The following is a 24,786-nucleotide window of genomic DNA, read 5'->3' as shown; positions in this document are numbered from 1 at the left end:
GCGGCAGCGGACTGCTTGCGCGCACCTAGAAGCTAGCAGTCCGCTGCCGCCCCAAGCCTGGCGCACCCGGTGGGACCTCCTGCGGGTGCGCCAGGCTTGGGGCGGCAGCGGACTGCTAGCTTCTAGGTGCGCGCAAGCAGTCCGCTGCCGCCCCAAGCCTCGCGCACCCCCTGCCGGGTGCGCCAGGCTTGGGGCGGCAGCGGACTGCTTGCGCGCACCTAGAAGCTAGCAGTCCGCTGCCGTCCCAAGCCTGGCGCACCCGGTGGGACCTCCTGCCGGGTGCGCCAGGCTTGGGGCGGCAGCGGACTGCTAGCTTCTAGGTGCGCGCAAGCAGTCCGCTGCCGCCCCAAGCCTCGCGCACCCCCTGCCGGGTGCGCCAGGCTTGGGGCGGCAGCGGACTGCTTGCGCGCACCTAGAAGCTAGAAGTCCGCTGCCGCCCCAAGCCTCGCGCACCCGGTGGGACCTCCTGCCGGGTGCGCGAGGCTTGCAGACACTCGCCCGAAGCAGGGGGAGCCCTCCTGAGGGCTCCCCGTGCTTCGGGCGACAGGCTGCCGCCCCAAGCCTCGCGCACCCGGTGGGACCTCCTGCCGAGGGCACGAGGCTTGCAGGCATTCGCCCCATAAGACGCACCCCCGATTTCCTCTTCATTTTTGGAGAGGAAAAAGTGCGTCTTATGGGGCGAAAAATACGGTAAATAAATCTGCTAGCCTGTGAGGTGCCACAAGAAACCCTTGCTTGTATTGTAGAGCTTTCAGTCTTTGTGTGATGCAATCATTTACATGCGCTGCCTCTTAAGAGCAGGGGTGCAACATTAAAAAGTAGGTGGGTGCATTCCTCTTCCTGACACAGGGGAAAGGGGGCAGAGGAACAGCCGCATTAACAGCATTCAAAGCGTCCTTCTGCCTGGAGCTTCAGTGATTTCCATCCACTAACTCCTGCCGGGAATATTTGGACCCCTAAAGCTCTTGAAATCTGGAGGCAGCAAGCCAGAGGGAAGGCAGAGGTGCCTGCCAGGTTTCCAAGGTATTGGTTTCCCGGCCTGTGCCTTTCAGCCAGCAGGACCTTGCATGTTTTTGTCTTGAGGCAGTCAATGCTGACTCATCCAAGTGGACATTAGATGGTCATACACTCAAGCAAATACATAGATTTAAATACTTAGGATTACTTATTAATGAAAAGCTTTCATGGCAGAGGCATAGCTGGGGGGGGGGCTCACTGGGCGCCACACCACAGGGGTCAGCACTTACCATGTGGCCTGCAGCGCAGGGAAACTGCAGCGTGGGGCTTGCGTCTGCCCGCTGCCTACAGCCGAGGGGGAAGTGGTGGGCAGACTTCTTGGAGGCTCCGTGCAGCACGCCCTGCCTCGGCTTGCCCCACCCCCAGGCGCAGGGCATGCACACCGAGCAGCTAGCTACGCCACTGTTTCATGGAAACCCCATCTGGATGCAATCAAACTATTATCTGCCCGCTCTACTGGACAGCTATACAGGTTCTTCCACTCGAAGGGGGGGGCAGTTAATCAATTCAGCCATCAAGATCTACGTGTAAAAGATCATTGCATAAATGCTTTATGGGGCTGAGATATGGGGAAGTGGTATCAAATCAGAACTAGGAGCCCAACAAAACAAACTCATGAGAAAGATATTGCGGCTTCCACTGAGGACTCCAGCAAAAACAAAATGGGAGGCAGCAGTTATGAGTTCCCGGTCTCTGCAGCCGTGGAAGGCACTGTGGTTCTCTAGCAGTGCCAGAGGAGCACCCCGCTCTCTCTCTCGAAAGACAGATGCCAACAACTGTAGCAAAACTGCAGAGGGCTGCTCCCCCCTAGAACTCAAGAATAGAGGGTCTCTTCGCCCATTATGTCCACAGGTGCAGACCTAACATGCTTACACACCTAAGCACGTGAAGCATGAATGCAAACATGTGAAGTACACACACAGAGATCACGCAGGCATGCTTCTTAGGGAGGTTGGTTGTGGTTCCCTGTTTAGAGTAGACTTCATAGCAGGCTTAGATTGCTGCTGCGTAAGATGTGAAAACCCCACTAAAAGGCAACAGGATCAACACTCAGGTCTTAGCAGTGTGGGCTGGACTGTTTCTATCCCAGGGCATAGCAGCAGCCTAACAGGCCCATAGTATTCCAGTGAGGTAATTTAACAGAAGCTGGCAGGGATCAAAAGGATGGCCCCCATCCATTTGCTCCATAGCAAGGCAAAAACATCCACACCGTCAACCTTCTACGGATCTAACCCACATCATTCATCTTGCTTTGGATAGCTGCTGAAATGTCATTTTACATCCAGTGGTGTGTGTTAGTAGGTGCCAAGCTACACAAATTTTCCAGTTGGTGTCTACTTGCACAGGGCAAGGCCCCAGGGTTACCAAGAAGAGAAGGGCTATATTTTTCCACATCCAATGCCATCTCTATGACAGCTTTGTGAATTACACAAAGCAAATACGGTAGATGCACCACCTATAATTACTAGGGTAGAAAAAGGAACACACAGTTTAAAAGATACACACACATAGTCATGGGTGGCAAAATGTAGCAGCCTGGCAGAGAAAGCTTATTTGCATGCACACACTCAGTTCATGAAGTTTGCCAGCATTCAGAGTCAATATGTCTTAAGAATCTTAAGGGTGAGAAATCTCTCTAGAGTCCTGTTTTTGCAAAGATCCTGGCTCTCAACTTCAGGACAACAATTTACCGTATTTTTTGCACCATAACACTCACTTTTTTCCTCCTAGAAAGTAAGGGGAAATGTCTGTGCGTGTTATGGAGGAAATGCCTACGGGTGGCATGCCTACGGATTTTCCTCCTCTAAAAACTACGTGCGTGTTATGGTCGGGTGCGTGTTATAGAGCGAAAAATACGGTAATCTAAAAATCATGGAGAACTGATGGTACCAGTGTTCTGTACCTGATCTTGGGGGGAAAGTGGGACACTTCCCAACAGGGAACACCCACAGGAGAAAAGCAATGTCTGAGCATGCCCAACTGTTTAGCTGAAAATGTGACCTACAGCAAAAATAATAAGAATTAAAAAAATTCAGATAAAGTGGTTGTTAACGACTTGGTAATTGCTCGCTATGGACTTAGAATTCCTCAAAAGGACCCCCACCTCCTACTTTAAGAGGACACAAGAGCTGGCCTAAATTCAGTGTCCTAAACTGAAAGGTTTGTGTTATTCTATGCCTGTATCCCTCATCTTAATTTCATGTTGGTAACAAGAAGGGGAAAGGGGGAAAGCAGAGAAATTGGAGAAATCAGGGAGAGAAGGGGTGCCCCACTTACTTTTGGCTCTCACTGCCCCATTTTTACTTCAGCTCCACAGACCACTGGCATGCAACCCTCCTGCAGATTATGGGAATATGGCCCTTGACAAGAGAGAAAGGTTCACCACTCCATTCTAAGCCAAGATCCCATGTGGTTTTCAGCATGTGTGACTTGGCCAGCCAGCATCATTGAAAAAAAAGCAGGGAATCTGAGGAATGAAGTGAAAAGTGAGCGTCTTTCCTCAGCAACTCATTACCTCCCCAGATGCAACCAAGATGCCAATTTGGCAGCTTTCCCGAGCTCTTGGATGGCACAAAGCTATGTGAAGTTCCTGTAGTTTATGTCCAGTTAAAAACAGGCTGACAACACAGGTGTGGCCGGCTTAGCCTTGTTCCATTTATGCAGAAGGAACATCAAAACCTGGGCTGTGTGTCAAGTTCTGGGGAGAGCAGGTGAACTTGACCAACCCTCCTGTGTATTTTGTGCTTTAGGGCTCACTTTCACCGGCGGCTCGAGTGAGTCACGTATTAAGTAGTCATAACCACAGCGTGCTCAAAGAGTGCACTGATCCATCCAAAAAGAATGGAAAAATCTGCCGGAGGGTTAGGACATCTCTTGCTGCTGGACGTTGCCTTATAAGAACAGATGGGAATCAGTTAGGAAACCAAAAATAAATACAGAAAAAAAGTCAGCACCCAACAGTATACCAAATGCCAGGTTTGGCCCTGAGTCTGAAACTCTTAACAGCGGAGTAGGCAAAGAACTAAGCTGTAAACTAGGAATGTTTTAATTGAATCTCATCTGTCATCTGGGTGCCTTATGCCAAATAGGGGAAATGTATAACCTCGTCCACCCCAGGCACCATGGCAAACGGTCAGAGACTATGGAAGTTGCAGCCCAACAATGCCTGGGGCCACCATGTTGGCCACCACTTGATCTACATGCAGGGATTTTATTTTATTTTTTCAAATAGAGAAGTATTCAGATTCTACAAGAAGTATAAGTAGCCATGCTGGCCTATCAGAAAAATTCCAAAATGCAAGCCCTCACCTGAAGTCTGCAATGGTACAGCTCAGATAGAGGTTTACTGTCTCAGCAAAAATAATATATATCACCATATGGTAAACACAATTCAAGAAACGATTTTCCATTTTGCTGCCTCTCGAGCAAACATACCCTCTGCTGCTAATGGAGGGGGGAGGGAAATGTCTCAAGCATAATGCCATTACAGAATTATGTAATTAGAATTACAAACTTGGGGGAAGGGGAGCTTCTTCCCGAGTCCCATGGGGAAGAAGCTTATCAGGGGGTGTCTATAAGGAATTTATAGACTTGTATTTAAGCACTAGCCTGATGACCACAGGAACCAAGAGCTGCAGGCAGATGGAACATCACACACACGAATGAGCAGGCTGGTGATAGAGCGATGGAACACACAGTTCCTCCTCTGAGGCCAATATAGAAACCAAGCAAGCTGCTATTCCCTCCTCTGCCAGCCCTCAGCAGGCTAGTAATTATTTTGGAAGGCTAGTAAATGCGGGGGCTTATTTACCCGGCTATTGTAGCCACCTGTTGTTGGCACTCGTCTGTCTCAAGAGACAATGAAAGATGTGCCTTTGAGAGTCAAGTCAAACCAGTGGAGAGTTGCAGCGCCTGCTGTGTCTATAGAAATCAATACATGAGAGAAATGTTCTATTACAGGTGGGGCAGAAGAAATTAAAAAACCTGAAGAATCAACACCAGAGAACGAGAAAATGCTCAGAGGTATGTCTGGCAGACTAGTCCTATAAGACTTGCCAATAATCTGCTTCAGCACAGCTTTGGCTTAGACACCATAGATACACTAGACTGGAGTCAGAAGTCTGTATGTATATCAATCACAATGGGTATCTTAAAATCATAGCTTTCAACCACGACAGAGTAAAAGCTAAGTACTGTTCCAATTACTCCCTAGCACGACCCTGTCTCTCTCACATTCTCATCTTGGCAGAGGCCACTAACTATAATATGATGTGGTCCAGACAAGGCTGAAGTCATCCTCACCTGGATCAAAGACGTTGTCTGAACACGATGGATGATATTGTTCTACGTATTTCAAACTTTGTACATGTCCCCGCTGTATTTTGGCATGGGGCAGAGCAGCAACAGATGTAAACACAGTGAAATGTATGCCATTTAAATGTGTTTTTCTGATATACAGTACTGCAGGCAAGTGCTCATTCAACAAATCCCCATCCTGTAAATAGACTGTTTCATTTCCTTTCAATCTCAGAGAGATCTGATTATTGGCAAAAAATAAAAAAAAACCCAGACATAAGACATGGGGAGCAAACCCAGGATCTTCTGAATGCAAAACATGAATGAGCTCTACCACTGAGTTATGGCCCTTCCCCAAGAACCACCTCTCTGAATTCCCAAAGCAGAAATAACTGTTGAATTCAGTTCCACTGCAAATCAGCATTACAGTCAAATGCTGCAAACTCACATAACCAGCTTCCAAAAGCCACTTTTCTTATCTTTGCCCATAAACCTGGTTATCACACAGCTTACCCACTGCAGAAATGCAGAGCAACGTAAGCCAAACAATGGAGCTTTTTAAAAGAAATAGCATGACGACACCCAAGCTAGACAGGAATCTTGTTCTAATGGGGATGAAAATTAGGAAACAAGGGTCTGGTGTTCTTGTCTGAGAACTTTTCTACTACATCTACAAGAAGCATAACTTTTCTGCTGTCACCTTGGACTGATTCTGACATTTTCTTATATTGCCTATATATTACAGCCTTTGCTCTTGCAAGCAATTCTGTTGCTTCTTTATGCCCACTCCTCAAAGATACATTATTCTAGCGTAACTCCTGGATGCTACTTTAAAAAATTATATATATGTCAAGAGTTGAAAGGAAGGCACCAAATGCTTTAATGAATGTGATTCCATCCAGTAGAGGGCGGCAGCACATACACACACAAATCTGCAAGTTGTTGATTTTGCCAGCATAACAGCAACACCAGAGTATGAAGGATGAAGACAGCCCAGCTGCATCCAGCACACTGTGAACTAGACAGCTGTGCTCATAACTAACAGGTCAGAAATTAGGGCACATCTTTTAATTTGGGCAGAAAGGTTCTAAGGACAGGATGACACGGCTGGTTCTTGCGTTGTCAAGGGATCTAGAACTGCATGATTGAAATGGGGTGGCTACATTCACTGAAGATGGCATACAGAGAACATTTCAGAGTGCTCAGAGCATATATTTAATCGTAACAACAAAAGCAGCAACCCTGTCCAACTGGTCTGTTTTAATCCAATACGGCAACTGGTGGGGGCTGAGGTCAACAGATACCGATTTGCCTGAAGCCAGCTGATTAGTCTAATTACGGAAAGGCAAGATCTATGGAAAACAAGTACAGCACATCTGCCAAAATGTGCATCCCCAGCTGTGCATGCAACAAGGATCACACCCTTGCATTCTGCACTGATCTGGAAAACTACCATTTCTTCATTCCTTATTTTTTTAAAAAAGAACTTCTTATGGATTAGAATTCATACTGCAACCTACATTAAGTGATCTTGGAAAATGGATCCTGAAGGCACTGTGGTTTTTTGTTTGTTCATTTCCATACTCTGTGAAGAGATAACACCCTTTCACTCCAGTTTTGAATTCCTAAATACAAGCTACACCAGACCAGTTCTCTAAACTTCAGCCGATCCCAGTTTCCATTACTCTTCGAAAACTAACATGCCATACCGCATAATTTAAACGAGAAGATGAAGCAAAGCAATTAGAAACAAATTAGCTAGACTTCCCACACTGTCCCATTAGAAGCTTCACACCCTAACCAACCACACCTTACCATATCTCCTTAGTGATGGGAGAAACCACCAGCTCCAGAAAACAAAGCCTGCTCCTGCTAGGTGGATGCTGTACCAACATTCCCCATTCAGAAGGAGATTATAAAACTTTTGTTAGCACAGCTAAGCTAAACAAATTGCTTTCCCATGAAGGATGGCAGGGACTGAGCAATTTCTGTTTCCTGGGCAAAGAGTCTCAAGCAAGCAGCTCTCTAAAAGACCAATGACCTGGATTCTGCAGCACTAACAGCTGATTAGGACCGGAGCTTCTGCCTTCAGGGGTGAGCTTCCATCTTCCAAGCGAACAGCGTTTGTGCACTGCTCAAGCACTTAAAAATAGCAACTGGGCAGCACGCTCCCCTCTCTGGTTGGACACCTGACTCCCACTTGAGGCTGGAACTAGCATTTAGTAAAGCAATTTGCCAGAAGACACCAAGAATGTGGAAATGACTCAAGCCAAAGAGGATACCAAGTTCAGTACATGGATCAAGTAAAGTCCTCCTAAGAAATCCGTTTTATCAAAAGGCAGTGATATTGGTGACATGTGGATGTGATTGGCGGTGTCCTCCAAGGCAATGTAGCCTCTCAAGGAATGCATCACCCACCACCTCCAGAGTAACCAGCAGTCATGTGCTCAAGATTCTGCCACACTCCACAGCAGCCTTTCTCAACCCAAATGTTGGACTACATCTCCCATCACCCTAGCTAGCAGCCCCAGTGGTCAGGTATGATGGGAGTTGTAGTCCAACGACATCTGGGGACTCAAGGCTGAAAAAGGTTGCTCCAGAGGCTGTGAAAGGAATTGGTGGAAGTGATCTGAGTGTTGTGGACTAAGAGTTTTAAAGCAACTTCTGCTTCCTAGTAAATGTAAAATATGATAGAGCTTTGCAACTGCCCAGTTCAGTTTCCAGATGACCAATGACCCTTGTCCCTCTTCAGGCCTGTGCAGAGGATGTGGGGCGCAGCTGGGTACACTTGCCTTGAGCTTCGGAGGGCTAAGATGGCGGGGGGAGGGCACCATGGGCCTGTCAGACTTATACTGTCACGCCATGAACCTTCTCTTTAGTAGAGCTTCAAAATGCCCTTTTAAGATCCATGTGCTTTCAGAATACAAAACCTAGCTTTATACCAATTTGGCTTAAACTTGGGGTAGGCAACTGTGGTCCTGCAGGTGTAGCTGAACTACAACTTCCATGGCCTCTGACATTAGACATGCTGGCTGGGGCTGATGGGAGTTGGGAGCCCAACAATACCTTGAGAGCGGATATCTGGAGGGCATCTGGTTCCTCAACCCTGCCTTAAAACGAACATACTCTGTTCAAGTTGCAATATTTAGCACCTTTACGTGAAATTGACAATGGAGAGAAACTGCATGAGTTGATGGAAGGAGATAAGAAGTCCGTTTAGAACAGAGCAAGGATAACTGAGGAACCCTAGGCTAGGGAGACAAAGCAGAATTCTTGGGCAAACAACCCTTATCCCAAAGCCTCCCCTTTATACACATTCCCAGCACATTTTAAACATTTCTTGATAACCACGAGAGTTAGGAATTGCTAAAAAATAAATGGTGAGGGGGAAATGAAAGCAAACTGCTGTACTGGATTCTGTTCTGAGCAAAGCAGGTTTTGCATAAGGAAGGCTGCGCCAAACCATTTTCAAAGCCAAAGTAAATAAGCTTCCACAGCTGCAGTATGCCAAAAGTACCAGTCGTTCTTGCAGACGAGCTGATGATCCATGAATTGACATGGACAAAACACAAACCCCTCCACCTCTCAAAATGCCTCACGGCAGCTAGAACAAAGTATGTAGCACAGAGAGGCAGCTTCCAGATTACACCATGTACCCCCCTATCTTTAGTTCCTTCTTGAAAGTCAAAAAAGAAAAAGCGAATGCAATTCATTAACACCCACCGCTAGCCTGTCTCCAGGTTGGGCCACAGCTCAGCAACGCGTCAGTTGGAGCAGCAAAAGGCCGGCATGAACTGGCAGCATGCCACGCCAACGTGCTTTGGTAGTTAGTGCAAATAGGAAAATCTGAGGGCTGGTCTTAAATCCTCTGGATTAAATATTGGGAAGTCAAACACATCCTAAAAGAGGTATATTACATCAGAGGTAAGCGAAGTTCAGCGTAAGGAACCAGGACTAGCGCTCCAACATGACAGCGCCTGGAGAAGCTGAAGAATATCTGGTCCACATAGGCAAAGCCAGCGTAAGGGATTGAACGTAGCAGATATACACGCTTCCAGGGCCACAAATTCAAAAGATGTGATTAAGAGCAGTTTAAGAAGAAAAGTGGATGTAAAACCACAATATTTTATTTGCTGGCTGTGCAATCATTTTGTAGGGGATTACTCTGTTGTCTAATCAGCACTGCATTTGGCTCAAGATGCCTGTGCTTCAGTGTGCCGGCTAGTTCTTTAAGCTTAGGGTGACATCTGTTAGAGACTGGTTCATGTCACATTTTTCAAGTGACTAACCTGCCTGCCCAAATGCCAATGGAAGACTAAGAAGAAAAAGCAACCGGCTACGGTGAACTCTAAAAAGATTTGAGTCGGCAGGTTCGTGAAAAAGCAATTCAAGACTATTAACAAGCTTATATGCTATAGCTCTTGGGTATCAAGGAAAGACAGGTACCAGTAAACAAAAAAACCTAGAACACTGTCATTCCTTTAAAAAATGTAAACATGCTGTAAAGCTGAAATATGTACTACTAACCGTTTGTGTGTAAAAATACATGGAAGAAGGCACAGAAGACAAAGGAGACTTTTGTTCTTTTCCGCTCTTTGGAACTCTTTGGAACTTCTATACAGAGATCTTTTGTGGCTTTCTACACTGCAAGCAACCCTACTCAAGCCTAGGAAAACCCACAGCACCGTAAGAGAGTTACTGTTTTGCATACAAGAGATTCCAGGTTCAATCCTGGCAATTCCAACTAAAGGATCTCAAGTACATGGGGAAAAACTCTTCCTGAGACCATGGCAAGCTGTTGCCAATTAGAGCAGAAAAAATTAAGTCAGATAGGCCAGTAGTCTGTTTTGGTATAATGCGGGTTCAAATGATCACAAATCAGGAAATTCTGCTTTTGAGCAGAGTTGCTTGGGCAGCGGTGGCAAAACACAAAAGCCACCTCCATGAGAGGTCCAGAACAAAGCAACACAAGTGTGGGTCTTCTTTGTGGCAACTTCCTGCTTGTCAAGTGCTCTCCTCAAGGAAACTCGCCTGGCACCTGTTACATATTTTGAGGTGCCAGGCAAAGACAGTATGCCCTTCTAAACTGGAGTGTGTGTGCGTGTGTGTGTGTGTGTGTGTGTGTGTGTGTTGTTTGTTACTATGTTATGCATTTTTGTGTTTTTGTACTACAAGCATTTCTGTGATCCCTGGATGAAGAGAACTGTAGAAATGTAATAAAGTAAATATATAAATAAATAAATAATACTAGCAAGAACCACTGAAGCAGTCCAGTGCCTAGAATGTATGTCCAGACAGCATGAGGCATTCCCCATTTTATGGCAAGTTTCCTGTTTTTCTACACGCCTCCCTTCCAAAGTGCAATACACACACACACACACACACACACACACGATATGGAACACAAGAAGCTCCTTTTTCTCTCAAGAAGTCATAGAATCAGTACAGTGTTACCTTGGGTTACATACGCTTCAGGTTACAGACTCCGCTAACCCAGAAATAGTGCTTCAGGTTAAGAACTTTGCTTCAGGATGAGAACAGAAATCGTGCTCCGGCGGCAGCAGGAGGCCCCATTGGCTAAAGTGGTGCTTCAAGTTAAGAACAGTTTCAAGTTAAGAACAGACCTCCGGAACGAATTAAGTACTTAACCCGAGGTACCACTGTATTGTAGATTTGAAAGGGAGGCAAAGGATCATCTAGTCCAAGCCCCTGTGATGCAGAAATCACAGAGCATCCTTAAAAGATGACCATCCAACCTCTGTCTGAAAACCACCAATGAAGAAGAGTCTACACCGCCTTCCGAGGTGGACTGCTCCACTGTCAAAAAGCTCTTGCCATTGAAAATTTCTTCCTAATGTTTTCCTAATCTTCCCCATCATCTGCTACCTGATCTTTTTAACTCAAGGGTGGGAAACCTTGATGCCCTCGTTGGGAGTCCAACAACAGGGCCACAGGTTCCCAAGCCCTCTTTTACCTAGTTATGCCAGGAATACAAAACACACCCTATCACCAAGCACAGGCTATCACTTAGAATGAGAAATTAAGCATGGAATGAGTCTGTGTAAGAGATGTGACTTCCTGCACTCAAGTAACCTTCCAGACCATTAGATTGAAGGGGTTGTTACTAGCCTCAACAGCGAAAGAATCATCAGCCATAACAGGGAGTCCACCCATAATTTAGAAAGTAGTTCCTGGTAGAAGAACCAGAGCAAACAGTAATTCTGCAATCAAGCAAAAAAAACAAAACACTTCAGTGCTTTAAATAGTTCAAAACTAGATTGTGCTGTAGTGTAATTCCCTACTTGTTAGTGTGAAACATACCCGAGGGCAAAGGTTTGTTATGCTGTGGGCAGTATAACACAGAAGTGAAATGTTTCATCTGTACACCGAGTTCCCTGCACGCTGTACGGCTGATGACTGATTATGTAGAGGCCTGAAGAAAAAAGAAGGAGGGATTCAAGAAAATATGCAATTCTTCTCTACCAAATGTATACCAGGCTGCAAGTCATTCATGGAGCCACTACCTAGTGTCAGTTCTTTGGCAATGCACTCATGGCAAGACCCCTTTCGCCCCATTAAGTGTGGGGCATGCAAATGATGAATTCCATCATGTTATTTCTTACCACCTTGGCTGATCCGTGCAAAGTGGTGGAGCACAAAGGGCCAGCGACACCTTAGTTGCTCTTGGGGTCTTGGTTAATGTGCGACGGCCGGGGCCGGGGGGGGGGGGATTGGCAAAAGGGAAGCACCAAGTTTCAGATCCAAAGTCAAAGAGGCAAGTCTTGTTTTATTTATTTGCAGAAGCACTCTAATTTATTTCTGTACGTAATAGATTGTGAGTGCTTTAAAAATAGGAACATTACAAGACCAATAAAGGCTGGGTATATTTTGTTCCATTGTTTCAAGCACTTGCTCCCATCATCTTTACAAGCGATCTTCACAAGTAATCAAATGGGGGGGGGGGAGATTCCATTCCTTTTTTAAAAAGATAAGTAAAAGCAATCTATATAACGTGCCTTTTAATCATTATACAACAGAAACGGAAATGAAACATATAGATGTTACTGATCTTATAGCAACAAATATTAAAAGATCACCTGAAAGCAAGCTGGTGTCAAGCATATTGCTCTGCTTTCCTTTGGACCACATCAGCGAGGCCGAAAGGGGGGTCATTGTCTGGGCAGTCCAGGACCCCGACACACACTCCCCAGGCTTGTGCCCCACTTTAGTGCTGCTAACACAGCAGTTTGACTTCACCCTTGGAGGTGCACTCCATTGCCTCTCGAGTCAGGCGGATGCCAACAATAGCAAACTTGAAAACATTAGCCATAACCAGAAACTGACAACTCTTTAGCACCATTTGAAGTTCACCTCTGTTTTTCAGACAGAGCAAGTGCCCTCTCGGGAATCAGGACTGTATTGATCACTTGCAATGAAATGAACAAACAAACAATAAAATCTCTGAGAATGGACCATGCACTGTCCATTTAAGCACAATTTAGCCTCTAGTCTCTACCTTTCCCCCTTTCCTACCAGGGAGCTGTAAAGAACTCTATTAATAAACTAGTTGTGCTACACATACCTACAAGGAGACAAACTTTAGTAATTTAAAGTTTTCAACACACACCTCCACATTTCAAATGAGAAGAGAATTTCTAAAAACACACTGAGATGGACTTGTCAGGGAATGTCCGATGGGACTTAATAACAAAATACTGATTTGGGGAATTCTGGACAGTAAAGGAACACAAAAAGTAATTGTGCAGAAGTTTGTATTAATCTCTTTATTCAAGTTATGTGTATGCCAATGAAACTATTTCACTGAGAAAGGGAACTGCCTGTACTAAAATGAAAATCCAAGCAAGAACACACTTTTAAAAAATCTAAGCAGCAGCAGCAGAAACAGACTAATGCAGCTTCCCTTCTGGAAAGTATAAACATCTATGATGCTTTTTGGTTGATAAGAAGTAAGCAGCTGTAAACAACTCCCTTTCTCCACCTCCTTACAATGTTCTTCCATTGAGCTGATCTGTTGCAAAGACTTTCTAAAGTTTCTGCACTTACTGCAAAATTGTAAACCCCTTAACTGCTACACCAATAAATACCAGGCCATATAGCAACCTGCTGTGCAAAGAAAATTGATACAAATGGGAACAGGTGAGTAGATCAAGTTTCATTTGCCTCCGTCACCAACACTGACACTGGGTTACTGAAGTATCTCAATCAGTCCCTGGTCAGTTCCACATTTGCTTTAGCAGGTCTGGCATCAGCACCAGATACCCTCAAGCCCCCTGCACAGACCACCACTGACACTAATGAAGCAGCTAGACTGGTGACTGGGAGCAGCCCCAGAGACCATATAACACTGGTCCTGAAAGACCTACATTGGCTCCCAGTACATTTCTGAGCACAATTCAAAGTGTTGGTGCTGACCTTTAAAGCCCTAAAAGGCCTTGGACCCAGTATACTTGAAGGAGCATCTCCACCCCCATCGTTCAGCCCAGACACTGAGGACCAGCACCAAGGGCCTTCTGGCGGTTCCCTTACTACAAGAAGTGAGGTTACAGGGAACCAGGCAGAGGGCCTTCTCAGTAGTGGCGCCCGCCCTATGGAATGTCCTCCCACCAGATGTCAAAGAGATAAACAACTACCAAACTTTTAGAAGACATGTGAAGGCAGCCCTGTTTAGGGGAGCTTTTAATGTTTAATAGGTTATTGTATTTTAGTGTTTTGTTGGAAGCTGCCCAGAGTGGCTGGGGAAACCCAGCCAGATGGGCGGGGTACAAATAATAAATAAGTTGTTGTTGTTGTCATTACCAACCTGCATGCCCTAAGCTCCCCTTTTTAATTAAAAATCAAAAATTAAAAAACCAGGTGCTCCAATGTAATGAGTACCCTTCTGGGCCTGGGGGAGGTGCCATATTTAACCCTGGAGTGATGCTATATCATGGGCATTTGGGGAATTAAGAAAGACGTTCCCCCTAAAAATTCATCTTGGTGTTACTTGGTACCGCCATCACCCAGAAAGCCTACCAGAGCAACTCAACATGAAACGTAAGTTGTGAATTTATTTGCAACTATATCTTAATTGCTTCTTGTGCCATTTGATTCCTGTAGCATGGCATATATATTTACTGTTTTTATTATTTTAATGTGTGCCACCATGGGAATTTTTACAGAAGAGTAGTATAGCCTTTTTCTACACAAATAAACAAATCTTGGGGAGGAAGCATGGTGGGCAGCTGCTGGAATATGTGGAAATGCTTACACCAATCTGTAAAACAATTATAAATAGGTTCAGTTGGTTATAAATGGAGGTTTATAAAGGGAGTATTTTGAGGTACATTTGTTACAAAAACTGAACTGAAATCCTCAGGGGAAATAACCAAGACCACAGGAACCCAACCTGAAGCACTTAGGAACAGAACTTTGTTTTGCAAACTACTTTGAGGCATTTTTTATTTTTTTTAAAAAAACAAACCCCAAACAACCAACAACTATCAAGCACTATGAACGTTTTATGAAACAAACAAATAAGAAAGGAGGAAACAATCATACAAACACAAATAGTAGTAAATTACAAATTATACATGTTCAGAGAGCATTTCGTGTTTTGGGAGAAACAAAGCAAAAAACTAGTTTTGCAACTTTATCAGCAGCAACCAATGGTTTCTTTCAGTGATTATCAATCAAGACTGGATATGAATTAGTGCCTCAGAAATTAGGTTTGTTCTGCAAAAGGAGAGCCTGAACCACACAATGTAATCATGCAATGTAATCATGCAACAGTAGCAACTATTAAAAGCTAAAGTACAATCATCTTTATTTTTCAAAGAACATCCCATATTCGTCTTTCAAATGATCTGTGCATCCTGCATAGTAGCAAGCAGCTTTACAGGCAAAGGTCTACATAAAGTTTTAAAACAGGACAACAAATCAATCAGAATAGTAGAGAAAAATAAGATTTAAAAGTAATTTATGAAGCATGCCAGGGAGCCAAGGGGGAGAACACACTGGCTTTTGCAAATAAAGGTAAACAGAACAAACACTACCCTTGAAAGACCAAGCATCACCATACATAGATAGCATGTTTGCAGTTCCATTACATGTTTACTAGTCTTGTGCAGAAAACTATAGTGGAAATGTAGTGGAATTATGATGCCAGTACGCATGCCAAAAAGTCTGCTGCAGTGATGTTGCTGTCCACATGGTTATGCTGGTGCCTAAATCAACTAATGCAAAAATGGAGGAACTTGGGTTTTTAAAAAAAAAATTATAGGAAGAGGACAAGTTCCCAAATAAAAGAATGGCATGGTGATTGTAAGCATCCTCTGACCAAACCTACAGAATCAGAAACAACTACATAGGTCAGTAACTGAAGTGCTGCCTGCCTCCAAAGTTGCTCAATTAGTTGCCCCTCAAAATCTGGAGAAAGTGTTCATGCAGAACTTGTCACCAGGCCACTTTATAATCAAATGTCATACCCTTCCCACAGTGGACCTTCCAAGAAAATTAAGCAATAAATTGTGCCTTGATTGACTACTACAGTAAGCAAGTGTTAAAGAACATTTGTTTGTATGATGTCTTCATATTAACAGATCTAGACTGGATAGAGTCACCGCTGATAAGGTATTGGTTAAAAAAGAAAGGTCACTGATTAGAACCAAAGCACAATATATTGCTTAAAGATCTTTTCTACTGAAAGGACCGCCAAGCTTGGACACAAGGAATATCCATGTGGAGAGCTGATTTCATGTACCCATCCTACACATCAGCATGAAGTGGCCACCATGTGGAATAAGTTTTTGGAAGTCTTCACATGGAAGCAGTAATGTCAAGTCCAAAAGGAGAGAGGAAAAACAGGCAAAGAAGAACCCAGCAAAAAGTTTTGTGAACATGGCCAGCTTAAAAGCAGGTCTTCTTTCCTAAATGCAGAGATTTTCAATTGCACTTGGCAATTTACATCTAATCTGCTCTGAGTTTCTACAGCCAGCTCCTGTTTTCTTTTCAGCTTCCGATGAGGGAGTTAGCAAGCTCTCTCCCTCGTCCAGACCAACCAAGCATAATTGAAGCCTGCTCTAAAAGATATGCGATGTCAGATTACTGAATAAAACAAAGGAAATATTTAGGTCATGCTTCATTTCTTTTGCATGAGGAAATCTTGAAGCGACAAGAGGAAAACCCTGGCATGTATCCAGAGTTTGTGCCAATTTTGGAAGCTTTTAACTTAAATAGGAAAAGGTAGGATGAGCAGGGCTGCTCACAAACAAGCGCACATACACACCATAAACTGAAGGTTCATAGACTAGAAATGGACAATGAAGATATACTATAAATGTATTTATACATACCAATCACGGGTAGTAAGACAAGGCCTCTCAGGGGGGAAATATAGTAAAATATAAGGGTAACGTCTGTTAAATTATAATGCAACTTTATACAAAAGTCCCACTAACCGCAGCTCTGCATTCCAATTGCTGTAAATAGCACAAATTAATGGAAAGCAGACCAGCTACCTGTTTCATGAAGATTTAAAGGCATGATGTGGGGGTTCTGTGAACACGGATCTCCAGTTCTTTTTCAATTATTAATAGCAGTCTCAGGAAGTGGAGATTTGGTTTGGGACCTTTGACCTTTTCTCTGATTAAAATTCGCCCCCCCCCCCCGCTCTTGGCCCTACAAGGCAAAACATACCAGCCCCCATGTGAAGTTCTATTTAGTGATAAGTACAAACAGTACTTGAAAATGAAAAAAAAAGGAAACCTGATGTTGATATTGAATATTCAGGGCACTTACTTCCCTACTAGTTTATATGGTTGTTCTGTCTTTTAAAAGCAACACACAGATCTCTGAATTAGCTTAATTTAGCCAGATTTATATTTATATAAATTATATATTTATGTTTACAAGTTTAGTAAACAGATACACCCACTTTGTTACACTTGCCAAATGCTGTAAATTAAAATAAAATAAAATCTAAAAGCAGACCTGGGTGGGGCTGAAATCTAAGCAGGAGTCTTGGATTCAGGTGCCCCTGAGTTCAATCGCTGTTTTGCCAGTGTAACAGACTTCTGGGTGGGGAATTCTTCTGACAACTTCTATTCTCTCAGTACAGGGACCCACAGGGGAACAGAAGGAATCACACAAACCTTTTTCGACCCTTCCTCCTGCCTTGGCTATTATTAGAATTGAGTTGCAACTATTAAAACAGCTTACCATCGCAGAAATAAGGCATGTCCAAAAATTATACATCTCAGGCATCAAAAGAGGTGTGTGTGTCTTCAGCAGTCCCGCAAAGATGTAGAACGAAGATGCTGCCAGACACACCTCTGTGAGGAAGGAGTTCCAAAACTTAGGGGCTGATACAGGTAATGTGTTGCCCTGCCGCCACCCCAAGCTTCTCAAAATGATGGAACAATCAAAAAGGGTTAAAGAGAATTACCCAAATGACGAATACAGTCATACCTTGGGTTGAATGTGCTTCAGGTTGAGCGCTTTCGGGTTGCGCTCCGTGGCAACCCGGAAGTAACGGAGCGCGTTACTTCCGGGTTTCGCGCCTCGTGCATGGGCAGATGGTCAAAATGACGTCACACGCATGCGCGGAAGCGGCAAAACACGACCCGTGCATGCACAGACGCGCCATCGCGTCTTACATTCTATTCAGGATGCGAACGTGACTCCGGAACGGATCCCGTTCGCATCCCGAGGTACCACTGTACAGCTCACAGTAAACTGGAGTTTCCGCAAGAGTTAAGAGTTTCATGTACTTAGTTCTTAAAGGGCTGCAAGAATTAATCCACTGACTATCCTAATGATGGGTGAATCTGTCCATTTTGATTCATCTCCATTTCCCTTTCTTCCAATATTATGTTTGCTTTTCCACATCAGTCTGTGATTTTCTTCTTAAGTCCTCATGGACATTTTTAGTGTCAATTTCTTCTAATATACATATTTGAACACATTTTTTGCCTTATATACATTTTTCACAAGACATTTCCCCTAATGTTGCTTTCACCAATGTATGCCATTTGAAGATGATTTTACTCTAGTTAAGTTCACGTTTGTACACATGGCTGAAGAATGGCATTGCAAAATTCAGACATGTGAAAATTTCATCAGCCCCAGCTGCAACAAAACATGTCTCTCCTGCATCCATCTCTAAAGTCACAGTAGTGTTAGCCCGCAAAAGTGCATTCCTCCATTGTCTCCCGAGACAGATAGATGCCAATGGTTGCATTTCAGTTCACATATTGATTTAGGAAGTGCAAATTAAGCACGTCTCGAAATGAGATATCAACTAATTCGCTCCCTCCAATCTCTATTCTTTGGTAAGACGGAAAGCAACTAATCAGAGCATGAAGATAAAGAAGTATAGAAATGAAATTAATAATAATCTCGATTCTAAATAATGGGCCTTTGATGTCTAGCAAGTTAGAGTTGGAAAGTAGTAGTCTTATCTCTGCCTAAGTTAAGAAGAGTCAAAGCTCACCACTCTCAACTCAAAAGAGGTAGCTGGAGAATGCAAACAAACAGTGTGCCCTGCCTCCTTAATGACCCTTGGACAATAGCCATAAAGGGCTGATCAGGGCATCAGTGACATCATTTTCCAGAGAGGGGGAATAAGCAGACAACAATACACAGCCCTGTTACGGGTGGGCTGGGGGATAGGGCTGTTCTTCCTGCCAAGAATTCCCCCCTCCCATTTATAAGCCCCTACTACCCAAGATAAATATAGAAGGAGTCATTTCTGTCCAAGCCAACTGTGGTCCTGGGCAAAGCAATGGGGAGTGAGAACTGATGTGTTTGCTTACTATGTCGTTTCCAGTTTGGCCTCTAAATGCATCTATTAGATTAGGGTGGGGAGGGGAATGCTGTTAAAGAGAACTAACTGAACTCTTATATACAGACAGCAGATTTCAGACCATGCGGTTTTACTGCAAAAGGCTGCTTTACCACCTACTGTGATGGAATGGAAAAGGGGGGGTGTCAGCTTAGCTACCGAAACAGCTGTTGGGAAGTCAGTTTTAGCCGTATACTTCTGGCAAAGGGCATAAAAAGCCATGTGGCATCATTACGAGAACCCAAAGTTAAGGGTAAATATTCCAGTCACTACCTCTTCCTTGAAAAAATAGTCCTTTTGCTTCCAGCTCTCTCACTGTACCTTAAGCCGGGTACCTGCTTTGGGTACCCCCAGCACTAGAATTCAATAGATACTTATAGATGCACAGTTGTGGCACTGTCTGTTACTTGTATTTGTTATTTATTATCTTAATTTAGGAATCACCTTTCACGTGAGCCTCAAGGTGATTTACAAACATACACTAAAAACACTAAAAACTTTTTTTCATAGTACAAAAATCTAATTATAGGTTTTAAAACAATACAAAAATAAACACCTAAGGCAGAGACCTTTCCACACAGCTGGAAAAGCTTGAAAAAACAAAAATGTCTTCAATTGTTTCCACAAAGTACAGAGGGTGGATGCCTGTCTTATCTTAACAGAGATACTGTTCTACAAATCTGCTCGTATAATTCCTTGCCCAGGGAGGCTTCTGGGTTAAGAACTTCCTATTAAGAAATACTTTGTTGGGCTGTGATTATGTTCCCAACAAGTTTTAGGATGCAAACTAGGGATGGGCAATCCTTCCTCTATTGAGTCCTGCGTGCCCTCGTGAGTAATCTGTCATGAGCCGCATGCTAGTAGTGAGGAGAGTCAATGGTGAGCGGAGTCGGAGACAAAACCGATCTGCATTGACTAATCCGGAATAAAGATCACCCCCTGTTTCAATTTTCATCACAGCTGCCTCAGAGCAGAACTCTCAATCCTATGAAGTTCAACTCACAAGTAATCTCAACTGTGCTTGATAGGATTACTCTCACATAAGTATACAGAGGGTTTAAATTTTTATTTTTAGTGCAGGAGAGCAACCCAGTTACTGTTCTGGAAAGTAAGTGAAAGTAATGTCTGATTTTAGAGAGCAAGACATACATGCACATGACACACACAGAGAGTGTAGAAGTCTTATTGCAGGCATGTCCAAAGTCCATTTCAGAGTCTAATCCGGCCCCTGTGGCAGTTTAGTTCCTGAGGTAAAATCCTAAAAAAAGCTCAACAACTTCAAGCCAAAAAAGTCAACAACACTGGTCGGCCCTTCACTTCATCAAATCTGGCCCTCTTTGAAAAAAGTCTGGACATCCCTGTCTTACTGGTTTGTTCTCAGATCAAGCCATACAACCAGAAGAAGTTTTTTAATTTTTAATTTTTATCAAATAAAATACTTTTCCCCTCACAATTCTTTAGAACCTAGGTAGAAAGAGGAAAACAAACCTTTAAAAAACAAAGGAAGGGGGGGGACAGAAAGGAAGGAACTCTAACAGGATGGAAGTATGAGAGAGCTTCAGGAGGAATGAAAGGCCACAATAAAATGTCATTAGAGGCTGCATAGGACCTCTGAACTGACTCTTGTTGGTTATCTATTTCATCATTTCACTGTATTAATAGAAGCTGCATTTTAATAAACTGCAAGTCACTATGAGGGGTGAGCAAAATATACATTTCACAGACACCAGCAGTTGGATGTCTAATTGTACACACCATGAACTACCTGCATCATTCCAAGTAAGATGCCAGTGGGTAGATAAAAACACTTAATAGTTGCACACTAAATAAATCTGCTGCATGGACATGAATTCTCGCAGTGTCTGCAACAGCCCAAAGCTATATTCCAGAAGTGGGGCATTTTTCTACAGCATGGGCCTTTTTTATATAAAAACTTTGATTAAATGGAAGCAGGGTCTTCAGTTTTGTTCAAAACTAAATTTTGAATCCGTAAGACTTTGGCTTCAGATCTATACTTGTTAAGCTACAGGCTTTATTCAATACAAAGGAGGTTTAAATCATTATCGGACTCATGGGATTTGATCTTTAGATAAAATGCAGCAAGTTCTTTCGCCCAAAGAGCTATAATTCAATACCATTCATCTTACAGACAGATGGATGTCAGTATGATGTGTGCAAGTAGATTGTCAGAATTATTTTTGCCTCAAGGACATTTCAGACATTTTGATATGCAAAATTCAGAAGGGCAAGCAACTCAACCTTTGTCATCTCTTTGTTTAAAGTAACACAAACCAGGGGAAACAAATGTTCTGCATGTTAAAATTAAAAACATGAGGATTCAGAGACTTATTTATTGTATTCTTCTTCATATAAACTAAAGTAGCATAGTGGCTAATGAAAGTAAGCTGTGAACCAGTACTGGTGATGGGTGAATGATACAATTGGAATTGGTGTGGTAAATATGAGCACTCCCAGCAAGCTTTTGAAACTCACCAATGACAGCCCAAGGTGTGTTCAAAAGGCAGAAGTAAACAAAAGGCTCTGGATAACCAAGTCCTTGAAGGCCTCCTGAATTAACAAGATGGCCTGTGGATGAAGGTCTGATTCTGTGCTTTCTTTGACTGGTTATTTCTTTGTTATTATTTGCGGTTTGGATAGTGTTATGTCTCTAAGAATGTAAAAACATAATAGGAGCCTACTGGATCAGGCCAATGGCCCATCTAGTCCAGCCTCCTGGTCAACGTCTACATTGAGCTATTCACTATGATGCCAAGGTCTCGTTCCTGGTCAGTCATGAACTACATTTTCTGCTCATATATCAGGAGCATCATATTATCTATCTATCTCTCTCTCTCAACTTGAAGGAAGGTGGGACACGATGCTGTAAAAGGAAGGAAAATAAGTGAACAAAATACTTAAGCCACAGAAGTTTCATTTCCGACTCTTACTCAGCCAAACATCCACGTAGCCTACCATTCCAGAGGATTTTTTTTAAAGCAAACATCAGCCGACTGAACAATGCTCTTTTTTTCCTGCGCTATGTGGTTGCGATGATGAATGAGAGAGATGAGTTACTTTCTTCGAGGAGTGTGTTCCTCACAGGAAAATGTAAACCACTTGCAATGTTCTGTCTCTCCTGAGGTAAAGTTAAGCCACAAGCTGACTAAAGATAGCCCAGTGATTGTATGTTTGCTGAAAAGCAGAGAATGAAACACTTTCCCGGCAGTCAAGTGTCAAGTAAGTACAAGTGCGTGGAACACTTACTCAGACCATTCCAGAACACAGAACGTTACATGCAGAAACTATTTCTACATACATTCAAAGTTCAATTCTCATCACCCCTGGGTAGGACAGGGGGAGAGCAGCTGCCCGTCGGTGTAGACTAAGCTGGATGGATCAATGGTCTGATTCAGTATAAGGCAGCTTCCTATATTCCTATGTATAGCTAGAATCTTTTGTAATGAGCAGTGGTTTTGTGGCAGGCACGTTAATGGAAACAGCAACCCATGAAAGCAGAAAGTTCGAAACCTACTGAGATAAACCTCTGAGCCTACTACAGCTTTTCAAAATGCCTCGTTTCTGCAAGAGTAGAAGAATATCTCATGCACACCAGATCAGTAATGCAGAAGGCAAACCAAATCTCAAAGTACCAGCCTTCAGCTCCCACTTCCGCCTCATTTCCACCCTCAAAGTTCATTACTTCAGAAATCATTAACCTGCATTCCTTTTGTGACTGGGGTGGAATGAATGGAGCCATCTCAACTAGATTCGCAATACATGGAGGAGGAGGAGGGGAAAGCAAAGGATGGTGAAGAGGGGAGCCCACAAAGGGAAGCGACAAAGCAAATATTGTTTACAGAGGCTGAGCCAGGCTAATGCAACCTAATTTCATGTTATGCTCGAACAAATCCCAAACAATAAGGCAGGAATGGGGGCAGGATAGAGAATGGTATCACCTCATCCTCCATAGTTTTGCTGACTGGAATAGAGCCAGGATTTCAGGCTAAGTATATGAGCACAGTAGCCAAAGCAACAGAGGCCTCTGAGCTTCTGCCTTGGCACAGCTGACTATTTCTGGGCGGCCAAATCACACCGAAAATTATTGGCAGTGGGGCAGGGTGGGGATGGGGGTGTTGGAAGTAGCTCACCAGTTGCTTTTAGAACTTTACTGCTGCACACTCCACTCATGCCCTGCACTGGGTATCTAACAGATTCTCTCAATGGACCTCCATAACTATTACATAGCAGAGAGACACATGAGCTCAGTACAAGCTCCTTCACCTTTTCTACACCAAAGGCCTCTCTCAGTGCACAGGACCTCTAGCCCCTAGTTTGCCTTGCCCCAAGACCAGTCTTGAAAACAAAGGAAACCAGAGGAAAACTACAGATGCAGGATCTGCTCCGATATTAGGTTTTTAAGCTCCTAGGCCAATCCAACAATGGTTTTAAGATTCCTGCCTGAAACACATCACCCATCAGGCCTAGTCAGCATGGGATGATGCAAGCTGTAGTTCAGCAACATCTGGAGGGGTGCAGATTAGCTGCCCCTGGCCTTGAGACAGGCAACACTGGGTTAGACTGACCAGTAGGGTGAGCCAAAAGGAAGAAATGGAGCAAAGCTTGTGCTGAACTTTAGGAGGAAGAGTTGCGATTCAGTGGTAGAGCACATTGTGCATGCAGAAGGTAAGGCCTGACATTGCAGTTAAGGTTGGGAGAAACCCCTGGCTGAAACTCCAGAGAGCTGGAACCAGTCAGTGTAGCCAATGCAGAGCTAGATGGGCCAGTGGTCTAACTCAGCATAAGGTAGCTTCCTGTGACACCTGCACACAGTACCGCTATCCTATACATCAGGCATAGGCAAACGTGGCCCTCCAGATGTTTTTGGCCTACAACTCCCATGATCCCTAGCTAAAAGGACCAGTGGCCAGGGATGATGGGGATTGTAGTCTCAAAACAACTGGAGGGCCGAGTTTGCCTATGCCTGCTATACATGGAATCATACGAGTGGGAAGGGGGCTTTTTATACGGCTGCATACACACACCATGCATTTAAAGCACAAAGAATCCTGGATACTGATTCCTTCCTCAGAAAGCTACAATTCCCAAAACCCTTAAACTACAGTTCCCATATTTGGGGGCGGTGCTTTAAACATATGGTTTGCAAGCAGGTCAAATCTCTTGCTCAGCTCCCTGATTGATACAGGAGCTCTAGATATAATCTTCACACAGGAAAATATAAGTGTATTTAATGTGCAAATGGCATGTTTCTTGCCTCTGAGTGCATGCAGGCAGCCAATACAAGCAACTCCTATTTTCCTACACAGACTTGCTACCTTTGCGTAGGAAAATATTTCTCTTGCATGCATGCTACATGGCAGGGTTTCAAACATTTTGGAATAGGACCCACCTGCAAAATAACTCTAAGTTTCAGGCCCTGTATCTCCCTCTACAGCAGAAATGTAAAAACATCACATCAGTGGTTAACAATACATTGTTATTTCTCTTCCCCCACAACCCAATTATTAATGTATATATCAGCAACAAGTGATGGGACGAAATTTAAGTGCAAAGTGCAGTGATGGAACAAATCTGTTTCTTAAAAGGGACACAGAACAACAGTGGGTAATGTTGAG

At 43.7% G+C, this 24,786-nt stretch overlaps 1 protein-coding gene across 50 annotated transcripts in view; it reads right to left on the bottom strand.

Annotated features, from left to right (window-relative positions):
* MICAL3 (microtubule associated monooxygenase, calponin and LIM domain containing 3) overlaps positions 1-24,786 on the bottom strand; it is a 197,538-nt gene that overhangs the window by 120,440 nt on the left and 52,312 nt on the right. For 4 of the 50 annotated variants that reach the window (XM_083460871.1, XM_083460895.1, XM_083460861.1 and 1 more), the window contains exon 1: positions 7,129-7,432. The exons of 44 other annotated variants lie outside the window; for them this stretch is intronic. The gene's annotated coding sequence lies outside the window, so the exon portion shown is untranslated. Of the gene's footprint in view, positions 1-7,128; positions 7,435-24,786 lie in introns of those variants that run through there. 2 more of the 50 variants (XM_083460850.1, XM_083460857.1) reach the window with 1 other exon arrangement.

The sequence above is a fragment of the Podarcis liolepis genome (assembly GCF_965112155.1).
Source record: "Podarcis liolepis genome assembly, chromosome: 10".
Taxonomy (NCBI): domain Eukaryota; kingdom Metazoa; phylum Chordata; class Lepidosauria; order Squamata; family Lacertidae; genus Podarcis; species Podarcis liolepis.
Note: the sequence above shows the minus strand (reverse complement) of the source record. Positions and strands in the feature narration are given on the sequence as shown.